This window comes from Lygodium microphyllum, chromosome 25, assembly GCF_053477565.2.
Source record: "Lygodium microphyllum isolate KBCC chromosome 25, Lygodium_microphyllum_v1.1.10, whole genome shotgun sequence".
Lineage (NCBI taxonomy): Eukaryota > Viridiplantae > Streptophyta > Polypodiopsida > Schizaeales > Lygodiaceae > Lygodium > Lygodium microphyllum.
Window position 1 is genome coordinate 98338548 of NC_141159.1, and position 19073 is coordinate 98357620.

Genomic DNA, 19073 nt, shown 5'->3' on the forward strand with positions numbered 1-19073 from the left:
GTGCAGCATGGAGTAAGCAAGGGGCTTCCTATACCATTAAGAAAACACTTGGTCTCCCAATTCTTTGCCAACAATAACTGACCAATATTGTGCAAGTAGAGAAGCAACTAGTATATGTATTTGATGAAAGTGCATGAACGCTTTCTAGAGCTATCTAGGGTTGTGACTAATGTGAGCAAAAGCAAGCTTATTTACCTAGGATTGAATGAGTTAGCAAAGTTGCTAAGGGAGCCAGGCTTCCAAGTAGCAGAATTGGAGTTGTAGTTGCTTGATTCTAAAGAATTTGGGTGATTTCGAGATTTCTAGCATCAAACCTTAATTACTGAGCATATGATGGAGGAATTTATTTGATTATCTTGTATATTATGTATGATGTGAGTCAAGTAACATGCAACAGTGACCAAAAATACATGCACAAGAAAGGCCTAATTTTGGCATCATGAATCTAGTGAGATTAATGAAGGTTGAAGATCCATAGCCTAGATTATCATATAAGACACTAGAAGTGAAGGAGGACTCTTGTTTCCCACATTGTAACCAAGGTAATGGCCAACAATGAGAGAGGGATGGTCAATGCCAACTTCAGTTGATCCAGACCACCTATAGGTGGATACACTTGAATTTGTGTGTTATCTTAAAGATAACAATTGAAAAACTTTAATGGTGTCCTTTATGTAGTGATTATGCTTGCAAATCTAAAGCCTAACATGCAATTATCTATATCTTTTTCTATCAAAATAGTTTGAAGAAATTCTAGTAAATGACTAAAGCATGTGTACAATTCTAGATCACTAGGAGGAGACTTAGCCCCATTACATAAATTCATGTAATGCATTGTTGACCACATAGTCCTCTCAACATAGTCCCTTGGCATAGTCCTCTGAGCTTGGTTCATGTAGGCTATCTAGTACACTCCTCAGCCTATCCTCTTGAGAAGCTTGGTACAAGTAGGTTGTGTGGTAATGCTCTTGAGTAGCTTGGTACAAGAAAGTTGTATTGGATTTCAATAGGCATCCATCTTAAGTAGCAGCTATGCCCTAGAATCTCATGTCAAGAAGCATATTAGACTCAAGTTGGGAGTGTATTGTGGTGGTGGTCATGTACCTAAATACCAACCAATTATTTGAAGTCATTCCAATGCATATATTCTATCTTACCAATTTGAGCAACACTCCGATTGGCAATGTTCCAAAGTGGCTAGGTGTTTTGCACAAACTCTAGGGTCTAAACATATCTTTCAATAGGTTTGAAGGTGAAAAAACAAACTACTGAAATGTACCAAAACAAGATAAATACTTAATGACATTGATCAACCTAGCTATAACATATTGGATGCCTACCTAGGTGTCATAACAGTTTAAAGCAAGCAGCTTGCCTAGTGTTTTCAGAGTAGGTAGCTTGAAATTGATTTGGGCTTGAAAATTCTTTCAAACATAAATAACTCTAAACAAAAATGATGGCCATAATCTTGGTCATGCAAGGACATAATCATGGTCATACATGATAGCTTCCTTGCATCAGATGACCATTATCAAGCCATGTGGTTTTGTGATGTTACCCTCATTATCCCTGTTATGCATGAGAGCAATCCCTACATAAGACAATCATGATCAAGCTAGGTGGTACATATAATGTCTTGATTGTTGAGCTCCATCTTATCACAAGAATGAGAGTCCTTATTTGTGATTCACCAAGCCTCACTTGTGAATCTGCTAAAACTTAGTTTGGTAGGTATGAAATCTTGAGATGTGGCATTCTCATGGGTTGCTACACCAATGGGTTCTAAATCATGTTTTGCCCCACCCATAGTGAATGGTTGCCACACCATGTAATGAATGGATGCAACTAGAGGGTGTTTTCTTACTATGAATGGATTAGTTAAAGTATTATTACTAGCAAGAATACAATGATTATTTAATAGCCAAAAGAAACCTATCATTAAGTCTTATGCATGACGAAATGTTGGGTTAAATACTTTGCTTCTCCTAAGGAAGTTATGCTGAATGGAATGTTAGATTAAATGATTAGCCTTTTTTAACAAGAAAAGTTGATAGATTGAGTTGTAGTAAGCTATTAATTTGAACAAAAAAGGGAGAGCCAAGCTTGACAAAGTTGAATAACCTTGACATTACCTTAATGATCCATATTCAATAGGGCCTTGTCCTTGGAAAAGATTGGTTAATAGAATAGTATGTCTTTAGCATAGATCAAACTAGTATGGCATTACCCTTGTTATGAAACATTGAAAATAAATATAGTTAAATAAAGTTTAGTTTAAAAGGAACCTAGGAGCCTATACATTTAGAGAAATTTCTTTCAAGATCCTTCACTAAGAAGATTTTTCTTGTAGCTTTTGCAGAAGTTGTTATAGCAAACACTTATAAATTTAGTAGGAGGTTAGGGCTAGAGGAAGCCTAAGAAGATTTAGTAGGAAGTTAGGGCAATTGTAAGCTAGAATTTGACTAGCTATGAGGGAATCTGATTATCCTTAATTGGAACATTAAGAAAGGGGATCAGAACACTCGATGAAAAATACAATACTTTAGGTGATTGTCAAGCCATGAATAGGCATGTCAAGAGGCAACATCAAAGGCACCTCTATGAAGAAGAGGGGGTATTATAAGAATTAACATTGTGTAAGAGGAGTGACCATTACCAAGAAAACGTGGTGTTGAAAAATCAAGGTTAAGGAGAAGATTCTAGTCCATCTATTGCTGCTCTACTGGCTTCATAAGATTGGCATGAAGTTATTAAATATATAGGGATGGTGTCACGGTGTGTGCTCTAGAGGGTAATCCAGCGAGGGGCCATTGACAAACAGGGAGGGTAATAGGATTGCATTCAAAATAAAGTTGTTTGAAGGTCTTCTACGAGTTTAGACGTGGAGCAAGTGAAAGTGTTTCAGGCCTCGAAATTGCAGGCCCTCCCCTACCCCCTAATCGGTTGTGCTGATTGCTGAAATTCAGGTTTGCATGGGACCTCCTGAATTCAGATAAATGCTTCAGTGTCATCCTCTCTCTCGAACCTCCACCTAAAGGCCACCTGGTAGAGGACATTATAAACCATGAGGTGCAGGTTCTCTCGCAGCACGACGCCATGAATGAAGGCCCTACGCTTGCGCACGAGTTGGCCTATCAAGAGCTCTGTCTCATCGTCCATGGTGGGTAGCCATCACTTTTGCACGGCCTGGCTCATGAAGGTAGGATGAAGATCCGTCTAGCTCGCCGCCAGTGGGGGCCATAATCTGCGAATGCGAGGTCCTGGCCCAGTCCAGCTCCGTGAAGATGCAGTACTTAGAAGCCCCCTTACTTAGATGTCTGGGTAAGTTTCGAGACTCGCATGTAAGTTTATGCGCAGCGTGGAGCGAACTAGAATAACATGATTCTTTGCTGGTGCCATAGGACAGAACTCGTTTGTCCCTATAGGACGAGCATAGAGATAAGTTTGGACATGATCATAATCTTTATATAGTGAGAATCTGGGTAAAAGAGCGCAAGCTAGGAGGGCCTATCGTGCTCAAAGGCAACTATAGAGGAGGGAGTGCTAGCTTTCCATGATGTAGTGTGATGGAGGTGTGTGGACTGCTGGGATCACAGGCTTTTCTATGCTGCTCTATGAAGCATCTTACCTGCTTGGACATATGCTAGATTGAAGATTCAAGGTAGAGGAAACACCAATAGTACCGTTTTTCCCAACTTCTTTAGCACACACACTTCTTTCTCATTAGGCAATTATGTAGCTTCTTCTTATTACATTCCATGGTTACTGCCTTGGGCTTCTCAAAGGTTTCACAATTCGTACTCATGATTCTCTAACCTTGGGGTAGAAAAGGAGTCCTTAGAAGTCCCTAATGGAGAGGAATTGAGAGTTATGAGTCCTTGAATTGCCTTCAGAGTACCTTCTCATTCCTATATTCATCCTTTATGATATTGTGTTTTAGTATGTGTTAGACATCCCCTAGCCACATTCTTGTGTTTAAGGAGAAAGTGTTGCAATAAGCTTGCTTTATATCTGAGAGGTATTGCCTCTATCTAACTTGATGCATCTACCTTGTATTGGGAAAGTGGCGCTACTAGCTTAAAGGAGTTATGTACCAACCTCAAGAGTTATATCTTGAAGTTCTATGTGATGGAAGCGAAGGATTACAATGAATTGGGTTACAATGTTAGGTTCTCTGCGAGTTGAGTTGATGTGTGTTTTCCAAAGTTCTCTTGAAAGTAAAATGCTAGAAGAGGAGTCAAGTTATATGCCAATTGCATATAGAATTTCTTATGAGTTTTGAGTTATTGGATTGCAGAATCTGATAGGGCATATACTCTAGAGTTTCTCTTGCTTTTTTGTCTTACATTACCTAGGTACTAACTCCTACCTTGCGGTGCTTACTTCACAATGTCGCACGGAAGTCGCGGAGGAGTGTTCTTGAAGTTGCTCATCGCAGGGATACTTAGCAAGATGGGAGTAAAGGATCTGTGAAGAATACTCAGCTTAAGGCAAACACATAGAGTAGAAGAATCGCATACATTAGTGATCAAAGTAAAAAGGCATAGGTTCAAAAATGAAGAAGTAAGCAGAATTATAGAGAAGGTGTGGATAAATGATAACACAGCAATTTGAAAAGTATCGTTTGGTCGATTAGTACAATGATGAAGCTTTCTTGTTTAAATGCTTTGATGGAAGTTATGAACTTGCTGAAGCTCCGTTTTTGTTGGCCTTTTGTCATCTTCACGTCCTTTGTTTATCTCCGTGAAGATAACAAACAAAAGTATGATGTTGGTGATGATTTTTGACAAAAAGGAATATATGAGAATAAACACAGTCGTCCTCCAGTGTGATAACCATGCTGACAGCATGATTCATATTATTCTATGCCTCTTCTTTCCTCCTTTACTTCAGTGTTGCAAGAGATAAAGAGAATGTATCGGCCACAGACACAGCCACGGCCGTTTTAGACAAACACGCTGGATACTAGCACTGTCTCTATATCGACTCTCCTACTTTGATGAACATGCAGGCTTGTACACATCGTATGAAAACAAATACGATGATAGCACTAGCTCCATTATGCGGTATCACCTCGATTCATGCAGATTAGGCTTCGCTTCGACGGTGACCAATCATCCATCCAGATTACACAATTAGACTTCAGCACAATTGTCGCCGTCTAAACCAGTCGTTTCATCTTCAACGTTGCCTTTGTCATCTCTCATGTCTTCCTTGATGTCGATATTACGTCCATCCTTACTGTTGTTGCATCGGAGACTATGATCGTCCTACTGCTTGTTCTCATGGTGTGTGCCTGGGCTCCCTCCTTCGTCCCCTCTATCGCCGTAGCATCTTTTCTTTCGTCACCTTTTCTCAGACACAACAGCCTTCGCCGAAGATTTGATGCTAACTTTCTCTCGTTCCGTCCTCCGATGTCGCAAAGTCCTCGTCTTTGACTCCTTGTAAGTGGTCACCTTCCTCGTCTTTATTCCCATGCTCTTTCGGTTAATACCTCGGCTTGTGATAGTAGAACTAATCGATCAGTACCCGCAGCTCGTCCAAAGATGAAACTGCACAAGGTCAACAAGACAAGGATGAACGTGGACAACGTATTAGCTAATGTCGAAGAAGGAGGAGGAGGACAACAGAGGCAGCAGATAACGAGGAGAAGGAGGGGAATGAGGAATCAATAAATGCAGGAATGGTAGGCTCCTCGGCTCCTCCGTCGTTGCAAGCTTCTTCTTCGGCCTTCGAAGTTCGACGTCTGCGTCCCTCCTTCGTCATTCGCCTCCTCCATCAACATACGCCTTCCACCCTCTTAAATAATCAGCGCCGTCGTTCTTTGCCGCAGCAATAAAAGTCGCAGCTTACAAAAGCTTCCACCAAATTATCATTCGGCACCAATTTAAAAGCAAAAGCATTCGTAAATTTTTCCCTAATATATGTCAGAGATTACGTTCTTTTTCATCAACGTAGGCCACTTTGACATGCTCTTCCTTTCTTCCAAAGTTATAACTTAGAGTTGATTTGAAACATTCACATGATCTTTTCTTATGATCCCACTTTTCTTTAATCGTGAAATGAATAGAAGATCATTTGACGATTGGCAAATCTACTTTTGGTCAATATGAATTTGACCCTTAGTATTATGTCCAGTCAAATAAAAAATTGGATGAGTAGTATCGTCATTTAGCATAGTCAAGATGGGAATTTGTATAATGAATAATTCCCTTCCTTGGATTATTCCTACATACTCATAAATTGTGTCCAAGTCATTATACATATAACCAATTCAATGATCATGATCATTATACCTTTGATGCAATGCTTTGTCTTGGTAGCTATCAAACTCTTCATATGCTTCTTGTAGGCTTGAACACTTGACATGCATGACTCTTCTGAGTTTTCAAAAATCGATTTCTTCATATGAACTTGTTTCTCCATGCAATGTGCCCTATCAAAGATCATGCATTGGAAAATAACTTCGTGCCCATTCACTCATGCAGTTTGCAAATTTGAGTCCATGATTTGCAATCAATCAAGCGATGATCCACACAAAAAAAATATGAATGCATTGAGAAATTTGTGCCTAGCCTAACTACATGTGCTCGTGTCATGCAAACACAAAAGATACACTGAACGGAAAATAATGACGTTGACTTGAGAGTCAAAAATCTTCGCAGATAATTCTACCCTCAGGTTTGCAGTGGTAGACGCACAGCATCACGACAACGAGATCCTGTGTCTTTTCGGCCATCGTACATGCAGCCCTCCAACATCAAGAGAAATTTTTTTGCAAGCTTACTTGGGCAACCTTTTTAATGTTGATTGAATTTTGGGCAAGATTTTGTATCTATAACACCATGGTTTATTACATTTGACTATCCATAGTATTGTGATTTGCCAATACATGACTACACAAGAATACTTGCATAAGATATCTTATACCTAAAGGTGGCTTATAACATTGTACTTCGATGATACAAAAATTGGGTGTGACATTACAAAATTCCAATACAAAAACCCAACTAAGTAGTAAGCTAAGCCTAGAATTGTGCAAGAACAATCTCATAAGAATCAACTTTGCTTTACATAGATATGTTTTTTCATTATACTTCTCTCCATTCACAAAGGTGTACAGACTAGCACACACCTTCCAAAGGTGAGGGAATAAAGGTAATGCAAAGAACCATATTAAGTTCCAATAGAGAAAGTGGAGGATAATGAAGGTGGTTGAAAATGGGTGATCCAAGTCACACACACACACACACACACACACACACACACATTAACTCTCTCTCTCTCTCTCTCACACACACACACACACACACACACACACACACACTAACTCTCTCTCTCTCTCTCTCTCTCTCTCACACACACACACACACACACACAAACTCTCTCTCTCTCTCTCTCTCATTAACTCCCTTGCTTTCTATCTCTTTACTTAACTCTCTCTATTTTGTTTGTAACATTCACATTGGAAATGCCTTTAAGAAAAGCAAGTATTACCAAGCAACTATGTTATTCTTCAACAATCTCAATGCCTTCTCCAATAACCTTGTGTATGATTTCATTTGTCTAGAGGGAGACAAAACATATGTGACATTAAGGAGCTTCATATTCTTCACCAGGTTATCACAACAAGATTCTCAAAATAGATCAAGTATATAGTCCTTATGTTTATACGGTCAAAATAATAAAGAATAATAAGTGTCAACACCAACAACTACTTACTAGCAGATCCATTATCTATAGCCCTAGAAGGAGGTTCACATCTCAATTTGTAAAAGCCTTGTAACATGTATATTAGAGAACAATGATATTAACCTTTTTAGGCTATTGTAATGCTAATAGGTCCCGTATAAAGAAGACTTGGAAAGATTTCCTTTTAAGCATAGCAATTTTGATGTGCTTGACTTAGAGTACTCTATATATTGACCTTATTAGGATTTCTCTATGCATTTTAATCAAAATAACAAGTGGTTTCTCAATAACACTTAGGTTACATGTGTGCCTTTAGTTGGTCACATAAGCTAGAGATACATATTTGACTAGCTCTTCTTGACTTGTGTGCTATCCTTTTTAGCTAATAGGTCTTGGGTATTTCGTTTCTTATCTAGCCCACAAGATGTTTCGTAGAATTTTCATTAAGATTAGCTTATGCCATTAGGTCTCATTCTTGAATAGAACATCATAACTGATGGTCCAGCGAGGGTCTACTAGCACTCTTCTATGTTAATGGGAGTAGTCACATGTTATTTAAATTATGCAATGGTGAGATTCTCTTCTAAAGCAATAGAGTGCATTGATATGAGTCCTTTTTAAATAGTTAACTTGTGGAACTTATACCAAGAGTTCGATTAGTATAGTATTTCTTTAGGCTTGGTGCCATAGCCATTTAACTTGTGCATGTTGTTTAAGATCATGACTCTTTTTTATAATGATAGAATTGTTAGGACTGATTTCAACTCACCATGGTTTATGCATAGGCTCAGTTGGCCATGTTCCCTTTTTATATGGCATCTACTATCAAACAAAAGGTTTTGGATGTTGCAAATCCTTGCAATACTTGTATATAAATATGAAATTTGGCTTTTTGTTGCACAAACTCATGGTGTAATGATAAGATCTCAAACCATGGGAAGGTGGGCCATGTGTTCAAATCCTTGCTTATGCTTGCTCATATGTTGATGCCATCTCACATGCCTTAACGTTTTCTTTGCAAGCTATAACATTTAAGGGACTGAACATTGAAGGTCAAGAAACTTATTTTTTACTTCACAATATGTCGTTAACAAGGGCCTTAACGTTTAAGGTCGCAAGTCTTCTCTTTATGACAAGTATGTAGTTAAATTGTCAAAAGTGAAAAAAGGTTTTTCTAAAAGATGAGTCGTTGTAAGAGCGACTCTACTTTTTAAGCAATGTTAAAAGAAATGCGTTATAAAATGAAGTAAATGATTTCCTTATGCGCAAATAACCCGCTCTACAATTGGCAATACAACCACTTTTCCATGCAAGAGAGAGAGCGTAACAATTTACCATAAAAATAATATTTATATAAGATTTTCTTTATGGTCAAATGTTCATCCTGTGAGTTCATGACATCGACACCATTCCGACGATAGACGCCACGTCAATAGGCACCCGTGGACCCACCCTCCACTATGCGACAACCATGGCCACTTGAAATCTTATTAGGAGGAGTGGACGCAACGACAATGCAGCATACTATGGATGCAGTGCTATTATGATCATGATCGTTCTCCATGGTTCTGATATCATTGCCATCGTTGTCTTGATCGCAGGCCACCATTTTGAGGAGAACGAACTTGGCGATCTTGTCGAACTCCCTTTCACGGTGGCAGAGGAGCTGGGCGTTTGTAGCGCCGAAGCGGGGCCTGGAGTCGAGGGACCCACAGAGGATGGAGACGAAGCGGTAGACCTCAGCGAAGCCCTGGGAGAAGGACGGAAAGAGCTGGTCCACCTCGTCGTCGATGACGCACATGATGTGCAGGTTGCAGGGCCTCGAGGCTTGGGGGACCAGGTCATGCGAGCTAGGCTGATCCGCGCCAAGCCATCGGCTGCATCGGTACGGCACGGAGTGCTTGCCCTGCTTTTGATTGACTGCCAAAGCTTCACCGGGCAGGAGGCCGAGCGCCTCCCGCCTCAGCGTCGGCCAGACCTGCACAAGGAACTTTCAATCATTCCCCACATAGGCAATTTGGTGAAATATAGGAAATTCTCCAATATTTCCTATGTAGACAAGTACGTATTTCCCATCTATAACTAGGAAATTGCATTCCCTACATCTTATAATAGGGAATATAGAGCATTCCCTACATTCCTTTGAAAGTCCCTACGTTCCCTACATCTTATAGTAGGGAATATAGAGCATTCCCCACATTCCTTTGAAAATCCCTACATAAGGAATTATAAGAATGTCATTCCCTACTTTTATGTAATAGGGAATTAAAGGTACAATGAGGATAAGATAAAGATGATGTTTATCACAATTCTCTATTTCTCAATTCAACTTGATAATGATGGTTTCGAGAAGCTAAGGACAAAGGTCACAAGAAACTCTAAACCACTTACTATATAGAAAGTTCACATTATAACTAGGAAGATTACTAACCAAACTAGGAAGAATGTAGAATTTTCTAGTTATAACTAGATAATTTTGCCATCACTAGTCTCTTCTAACTAGTAACATCCTTTTCCTAGATAGTATCTAGAAAATTGAAGCCCTATCTAGCAACATTATCTAGCAAGTTATTGTATAACTAGTAATAATATCAACCTAATTAGAAAATTTTACTTTTTACTAGTCATAACTAGCAAGTACTATCCTCTAACTAGGGAATTATAGATATTCTATCAAGTTAACTTGGAAGTCATGATTTTTCTAGGTATAATTAGTAAATAAATATTCATTGATTAGACATTTACATTTGTATAATACTTACTCACAGCTAAGCTTTTCACATTGACACAAAAGCAAAACCACAATTGTTGAAAGGTAATCACAATAACAAAAAATAAAATTAAAAGAAAGATGTTTAGTACACATGAATAACACAAATTGTGTGGCCCCAACAACAGGGTCATTGCATTTAGCAACAATAACACTTACAATGTTGAGCAAAGTACATGGCCACATTGACCAAGCATATATCATGGCCATGACATCCATCTTATTGCAAAGCTCATGATTATATTAGTGAGAAAAAAGCATATTGCACCAATGGATTAAATAGAAACTCCACACACTAACATCATATTCCCTACTGTCCAAATGAGCAACAAGAGCAAACATTCAAAGTGCATGGCAAGAAAACCACACAATCATATATACCCCATCATGAATATTAGATAGCCATATTAAAAAGGAAAGCACATTACCAAGTGCATGATCATATTGGTCATGGAAGTGCACATGGAAAAAAAGAACCACCAAGGCAAAGCGCGTAGCCATATTGAGAAAAAGCTAAATTGCATTGCCCAAAACATGTGGCTATAGAAAATAAAGCAAACTACATTGCTAGTTGTATGATGAAATATTATCACCTTTCAAAATAGCACTAAACTTATAAACTTCATGTCTTAACAAAAAAATATAAGTACCAAGGATTCTAGTGATTGCCAACTATTGTAGCTAGCTCTATGTGGAAGCTTGCAACATGATAGATGGGAAGCTACTTTAAGGTTCACTATGAGGTGACTTGAATAACAAGAAGGCTACACCTAAATAGCCTTACAAGGGTGGAAGTATATTACCTTTACAAAGAACTAGTGCTCCAAAACAAAGAAATCCTCATTGGATATTCTCATTTTATTAGGGTTTGAAGTTGAGAAATTCCATAGAAAAGTATTGATGGGAGCATATCAAATTCTCACCAATCTCAAAGGTAGGTGAAATAATTCAAACAATGTAGAAACTCTTGCAAATTCTCAATGGAACATTGAAAGTGCATCATAATAAAAGGAAAACACAAGAGGAAAAGAAGAACAAATTAAGATTGGAAAAATTTTGAATTTGTCTTTTGAGAAAAAATAAGAGAGCTAAAAGAAAGGCATGCTTTTTGTGCCAAGAACATGCTCAACAAGGCCAATATTAAAATAGAGTACTATAAAAAACAAGGAGGGGAGGAAATCATGTTGGGCTATTCTCTCCTATACATCTTAAACCTTCCATGTTGGGTAAAAAACCATAGGTTTGAATCTCTACAAGAGAGGCTGAACCCCTAGAAGATCTTAATGTACTCTCCGTGAGGATTTCAATCATGCTATGCATTTGGCAATTCAAAAATTATGATGTGTGCAATCTTGTGTAGCAACTTCTCCTATAGGCACCTATTTGGCTAGTATCATCTTGTGGTCATAACAAACATCAAGTGTAACATCCATGACAAGTCTATTTATGCTACCCTCTAATCCCTCCTAACTTGCTCCAGCCCTTATTCCTATAAGTCAAGCCTTAGAGGTAATTCAAAGCTCCCAAAAATCTTGGAACAACTCAAGAAAATTCATGAGCACTATCATATCCCTTCTCTACCCTTAGAAATAATAGACACATGAATTTTTAGCAAGATCATTCATATATACTTGTGAAGATCATATCCCAACGACTATATTTATGGCCCCAAAAAACATTATTACAAATATTTTAAAACTACTCTATGAAATTATCATTTTGTCTAATTATAACAAATATTTTAAAATTATTCTCTAAAATTATTATTTTTCATGGAACAATCTGACAAAATTTTTATCATTGTAGTTCAAGCCATTGGCATTTCCATCCCAATATGCCTTAGCATCCTATAAGATGCCAAAATACTCACTAGTGGGTTGGGATCCCATGATCTTTTAGGAGATAGGTGTTTTTGATTACATGAGTGCTTGAGAAGGCAAAAGGCCAAGTGACCCTATTATAGAGGATACCTTTAATGCTGAGGGAAGCTTATCATGGCTCTAAGTTGATAAGTTCCCTATTGTGTGTTGTTGAGAGAAGTAGTGTAATCACATACAACCCAATCTTATGGGGTTGGAAGCTCACATCCTAGGCTAGACAATTGTTTTCTCTATAGGGAGATGGATTTTATACTACTTCATGGAATAGTGTTTTTATATATTATCTTTTGTGCAATAGAATGTTGTTTTCCAAAGTGTTTGTCATGTGCTAGATGTTGTGTTAATGGACCCTATGTAACATGATAATAAAAGGAAGCTGCTTTTTTATGTTGTAATAGTATGGTACCTTTGCTAATTAGATAAGTAAAATAAATCCCATCAAGGAACGTGAGAATACCTCAATCCTGATGACCAATCATCTATGGCTAGATGGACCTAATAATTTGGGTAGCTTTTCTAAACATTAGATGGAGTTATTAATACATGATTCTCCAAATTTAGTAGGACATATATGAGGCTCAACTTCATTTTTGGGGGGCTAATGTGAGATGATGCCTTATCCGCAAGGGGATCAACATTTTATTCTCTTCCACTCAAATCCCCTCAATTCCCCCCTGAAGTGTGAGATATACCTAGCATCCATACAAGCACAAATGGTTATCAAAAGTTATTTGAGCCCCTTACAAACTAGATGAGTTTAGTAGGAGAAAGAAATGGAAGCCCCTCTCTTTCAACAGCTCCTTTCTAGATTTAAGGGAAGGATTCAACCTATAGCTAAAGGATGCTTGGAAACAAACCAACAATCCAATGGCTAATCCAATGTAGAACTAGATGAGATCCATAGATACCATCATTGAGATTATCAATATGTATGGCAAAAATCAGGATTGACTTTAAAGAGGGTTCGCATGTTAGTAGTTAGCAATGTAGGGAGCATATTATTACGACTCTTACTAAGTGTTCTAGTAATGGGATGCTTTATCAGCTTCTCAAAGAAGTGGAGCATTACATGGAGGATTTGCAAAAACATAAAGGTGAAGTTGCCAAAATTTAGTCTAAGGGAAATGGTATCTTATGGGGTTGGTGCTTCAACCAATTAATTTTATAAATTGATGAAGTAAAAGAAGCAACAAGAGTTCATCACTATGATAGATGATCAAGGAGGAATCGTGGAATTTCTGTAGGGATGTTTCAATCTCTTTAGAATGTATTTATAAATGGTCTATGCTTAGGTCCATTTGAGGTAAAGAGGTCGATGTGAAAGGGTGTCTCATTGCCCCATTACTCTTTGCCACCATAATCACCAACTCTTTACTTAGGAATTTGGATTTGAAGGTGCAACATGGAGTAAGCAAGGGGCTTCCTATACCATTAAGAAAACACTTGGTCTCCCAATTCTTTGCCAATAATAACTAACCAATATTGTGCAAGTAGAGAAGCAACTAGTAGATGTAGTTGATGAAAGTGTATGAAAGTTTTCTAAAGCTATCTAGGGTTGTAACTAATGTGAGCAAAAGCAAGTTTATTTACCTAGGATTGAATGAGTTAGCAAAGTTGCTAAGGGAGCCAGGCTTCCAAGTAGCATAATTGAAGCTGTAGTTGCTTGATTCTAAATAATTTGGGTGATTTCAAGATTTCTAGCATCAGACCTTAATTATTGAGCATATGATGGAGGAATTTATTTGATTATCTTGTACATTATGTATGCTATGATTCAAGTAACATGCAACAGTGACTAGAAATACATGCACATGAAAGTCCTAATTTTGGCATTATGAATCCAGTGAGATTAATGAAGGTTGAAGATCCATAGCCTAGCTATCTAGTACACTCCTCAGCCTATCCTCTTGAGAAGCTTGGTACAAGTAGGTTGTGTGGTAATCCTCTTGAGTAGCTTGGTACAAGTAAGTTGTTTTGGGTTTCAATAGGCATCCATCTTAAGTAGCAGCTATGCCCTAGAATCTCATGTCAAGAAGCATATTAGACTCAACTTGGGAGTGTATTGTGGTGGTGGTCATGTACCTAAATACCAACCAATTATTTGAAGTCATTTCAATGCATATATTCTATCTTACCAATTTGATCAACACTCTGATTGGCAATGTTCCAAAGTGGTTGGGTGTTTTGCATAAACTCTAGGGTCTAAACATATCTTTCAATAGGATTGAAGGTGAAAAAACAAACTACTGAAATATATTAAAGCAAGAGAAATACTTAATGACATTGATCAACCTAGCTATAACATACTAGATGCTTGCCTAGGTGTCATAGCAGTTCAAAGCAAGCAGCTTGCCTAGTGTTTTTAGAGTACGTAGCTTGAAATTGATTTGGGCTCTTATCTTGCAATAGTGCTGCTTACTACAGAAGTGCTTGCCAAACTATTGCTTATCAAAGGCAACTAGTGCAGTTACACATGACTTCCCTTTATTTTCATCTTCAGGCTCATTGCTTTTCATTGAAAATTCTTTACAACATAAAAAAATTTGAACAAAAATGATGACCATAATCTTGGTCATGCAAGGATATAATCCTGGTCAAACATGATAGCTTCCTTGCATAAGATAACCATTATCAAACCATGTGGTTTTGTGATGTTACCCTCGTTATCCCTATTATGCATGAGAGCCTTCCCTACATAAGATAATCAAGATCAAGCTAGGTGGTACATACAATGTCTTGATTGTTCCAAGAAGGAGACTAGGCTCAAATAGAGATACTACAATAACCCCTGAAATTCATTTTTCCTTCCAGGAGATAGGCTTCACCCTATGACAAGTTCATGGAAGCTTAGGCAAGTCAAATGGGCCTCATGCTATAGAGAATGGCACCTAGAATAGATATGATAGAAATGCACAGCTAGAATAGATATCGTCGACAACCATGGAGGTATGCACAACTGCTATCCCTACGAGAGATTGCCCCATCTGCTTGTAAATTTTTGAAATTCCCTACGATCAGTCTGCATAAGGAGGTTGAAGAGTGAAGGCATTGGGTCCTCCACAATTGAATACAGAGATCGAACTTGATCTCGTCCGACGTCCCGCAGGTAGGGCATCTCACTGATTTCTCCACTGTTGCCATCTTCTTGAAGTGCTTTCGGAGTCGGTCCTGGACCTCTGGCATATACTTCTCCAGCAGCCTAAAGCTGCGCATGATCAAATCCACCAGTACACCGAGCTCATTCATGTCTCTGCTAGGTTTTCTCTATCCATCAGCGCAAACATTGCGCACACATTGAAATCTGCGATCCAGGACAAGGGCGAGGAGAGAACAGAGCTGTCGACCTTGGATGGTGGGTACCCTTGTGCGAGGCAGCAGGTAGCCCTGGGACATGAAATTGCTGTGCGCCTTTTTACTTTGGCAATCATCATCATTACCTGCTCTCTCTCCTGATGATTTCACAGCATCAATGGAGGTGTAAGGGCTCAAGGCCTTTGGCTCTTCCATGATTGTCCCCAACCCTTCTGCGAGGATGCTGTCTATCCTCTGGATTGAATGAGTCTTGACGTTCTGGGTGTGGAGGCAGGGTAGGGACAGGAGGCCTCATGTCTTCTTGATGATGACCATGGCTTCTTGATGGAGAACCCAAAACAGCAAAAACCAAAAATATGAGGCGATTCAGATGCAATTCATCGAATATCATATGTGCCCAGAAGGCGGGTCTTTCTGCAGATGACAAGGAAACCCTCTTTATTTTGAAATTTGTTATTAATAGATTCATAGCTAATCCGGCCCTTATCTGTGCAGTGTGCGCTTGATTAACAAAAGGCCAAGACAACCCAAAGTGATCTTTTGGCATTTACTTCTCTTGAATTACCTATTTTCTTGAATTACCTTTGTTTGAGACATCAAATGCTTTTCTTGCAGGCCTTTTGAGGAGATCGACATCTCAAAGGTTCATCATTCATGGGTATGCTGTTCCTCTTCACCTGTATCAGAGAGTTCAGCACTAGATCATGATTATTCCATGTCATCTGGGAACTCCAGTCATCTTCCTGGAGAAGATGGTCCTACATTACAATCATTGGCATTTGGTGCTCATCACCATTCAGAAGGTAGTGCTGCTTATTTCCTATGGCCTCCTACATATAGGCCTCATGTTAGAGTAGAAGAAAGGAAAAGCTTCTTTTTTGGTCTACAAAAGGATCTAAACTCAGACATAAGTGAAAGGGTGCCCAATGGCAGGCAAGCTTTGACACTTCTAGATGTCATGACTATCCGAGCATATCATACCAAGCGCCTACGCAGAGTCAGCCTTGGAACAGCAGTGGGATTCCGCAGAAGGCAGGGCCATTTAACAAGTACTTCTGCAATCATTGTGTTTCTAGCTCGGAAGGTTCATAAAGCATGGCTTCAAGAGTGCCTGAGGCTTCCAACTTATCTTGAGGTGAAGGAAGTTGTCTCTAAAACCCATGGCATGTGGTTTTATGGCCTCTAATTCTGTGATTAAGTTTAAGCAATAACTGCCTAGATTGCATGTACATGAGAAGCGTTATGATGTCAACCAAAGATCCATAGGTAATACTAGTTTCAATGTAGTGGACTTCTTGCTTAACTTCATGGTCCCTTTTTCAGAGAAGTTTCCTTGCCTGGTTTTCCATGAGTAATGTGCAGGAGAAAAGTCCAGTTCTGTAAAAGTGCTGAATCATTATCTAAGTTGGCAAGCTAACACAGAAATATTATAGTTATACCCATTTGGATGATTTCAGGGACCAGCTGGAGGCATATGGTGTTCCAACCAGAAGATGTTCCATCCACTACCTCCAAATGTTGGACCTGGTGTTTATTTGGGTGCAGTGGAAAGGGCAATGTCTTTTATTACAGATGAGCGGTGGTATGGCATTTTTACAAGTGTGAATCCAGGTTTCCCTCTTTGCTACTTGTTTTTGAGCTGTCTGCTATTAAGGGATTCTTTATTGTCCATTTTATAAACTTCTCTATGAGTTGAAAGAAGAATTCTGGTTTCCGTTTCTTGATATGACAATATTGATACTTGATGATGTTTGCTATTAGGAAATGCAGCAGCTATTAGGAAATGCGCAGCTATTAGGAAATGCGCTGAAATTCAGCAAGCCATATCCATAGGAGCCACATCGTTTTTGCTGACAGAGTACAAGTATTTGGTTTATTTCATGGGCATATTTGCTACTGTCATTTTCTTATTCCTGGGATCTGTGAAGGGGTTCAGTACTAAGCCCCAGCCTTGCAGATACGATCCAAAGTAGGAATGTGCCCCAGCTCTCTTTACAGCGATTTTCACTACAGTTGCATTTATATTGGGAGCTTTGACGTCCATAGTGTTGGGATTTTTGGGCATGATGATCGCAGCATATGCGAATGCTTGCACAACTTTGGAAGCCAGAAAAGGGATAGGCAAAGTATTCAAAATCGCCTTCCAATCAGGTTCGGTGATGGGTTTCTTACTTGCTGCTAATGGCCTCATAGTTTTATACATCACTATAAAACTGTTCCAGCTTTATTACAAGGATGATTGGGAGGGCCTTTTTGAGGCCATCACTGGCTATGGGCTTGGATGCTCATCCGTGGCTCTATTTGAAAGGGTTGGAGGTGAAATCTATACCAAAACTATGGATGTTGGAGCAGATCTTGTTGGAAAAGTAGAAAGGAATATCCCAGAGGACGATCCGCAAAATCCAGCAATCATTGCTGACAATGTGGGTGATAATGTGGGGGATATTGCTGGAATGGATTCAGATTTGTTTGGCTCCTTTGCTGAAGCTTCTTGCATAGCTCTTGTTGTGGCTTCCACGTCATCATTTGACACAAATCATGACTTCACTGCTATGTGCTTCCCTCTACTCATTAGCTCTATGGGCATTGTGGTGTGCCTCATCACAACCTTGTTCGCAACTGATGTTTTTGAGATCTCAAATCTAAGGGATATTGAATCTACACTGAAGAGACAGTTGCTGATATCCACCATCTTAATGACATTCGGTGCAACTTTTGTTTGTTGGCTGGCACTACCATCCACGTTTTACATATATGATCCTAACGGTGGTGCAAAGATGGTTCAAAACTGGAAACTATTTTTTTGTATTGGAGTAGGGCTTTGGGCACAATTGGAAATTGGCTACGTTACAGAGTATTTCACCAGCAATACATATAGACCAGTCCAGGATGTTGCTGATTCTTGCAGGACAGGAGCTGCTACCAATGTCATCTTTGGTTTGGCACTTGGCCACAAGTCTGTAATTGTTCCAATATTTGCTATTGTTGTTGCCATCTATGTCAGCCATACCCTAGCAGCCATGTACGGGATCACTGTTGCAGCTCTTGGAATGCTTTGTACCATTGCCACCTGTCTAGCCATAGATCCATATGGTCCCATAAGTGATAATGCTGTATTAGCAGAGTATTTGTTAGCTCATGTGTGAGTTTGAGCTTGATCTGGGCTAGGCATTTTTATTAGGTATTTTAGGTATTTTTCTGGTGTGGCATTTTATGCCAGTGGAGCATTTTATGCACCAATCGGCCAGCATTAATGCTGGCCGACCAGCATTTATTGCTCCCCATTTTTCAGCCTATTTATACTCAGTGGCTCCTCCTCAGTCATCATCATCTTCACCATCTGCAGACTCTGTAGAGAGAGGAGTCAGAGCCAGTGCTTTCTTTCTCTTTTTGTCTTGTGTTTCAACAGTTTATTTCAG

The 19073-nt window shown here is 39.1% G+C and overlaps 1 pseudogene; it reads left to right on the forward strand.

Annotated features, from left to right (window-relative positions):
* Positions 1-9241: 9241 nt before the first annotated feature.
* LOC148014540 (pyrophosphate-energized vacuolar membrane proton pump-like) lies at positions 9242-18800 on the forward strand (annotated as a pseudogene).
* Positions 18801-19073: the final 273 nt, after the last annotated feature.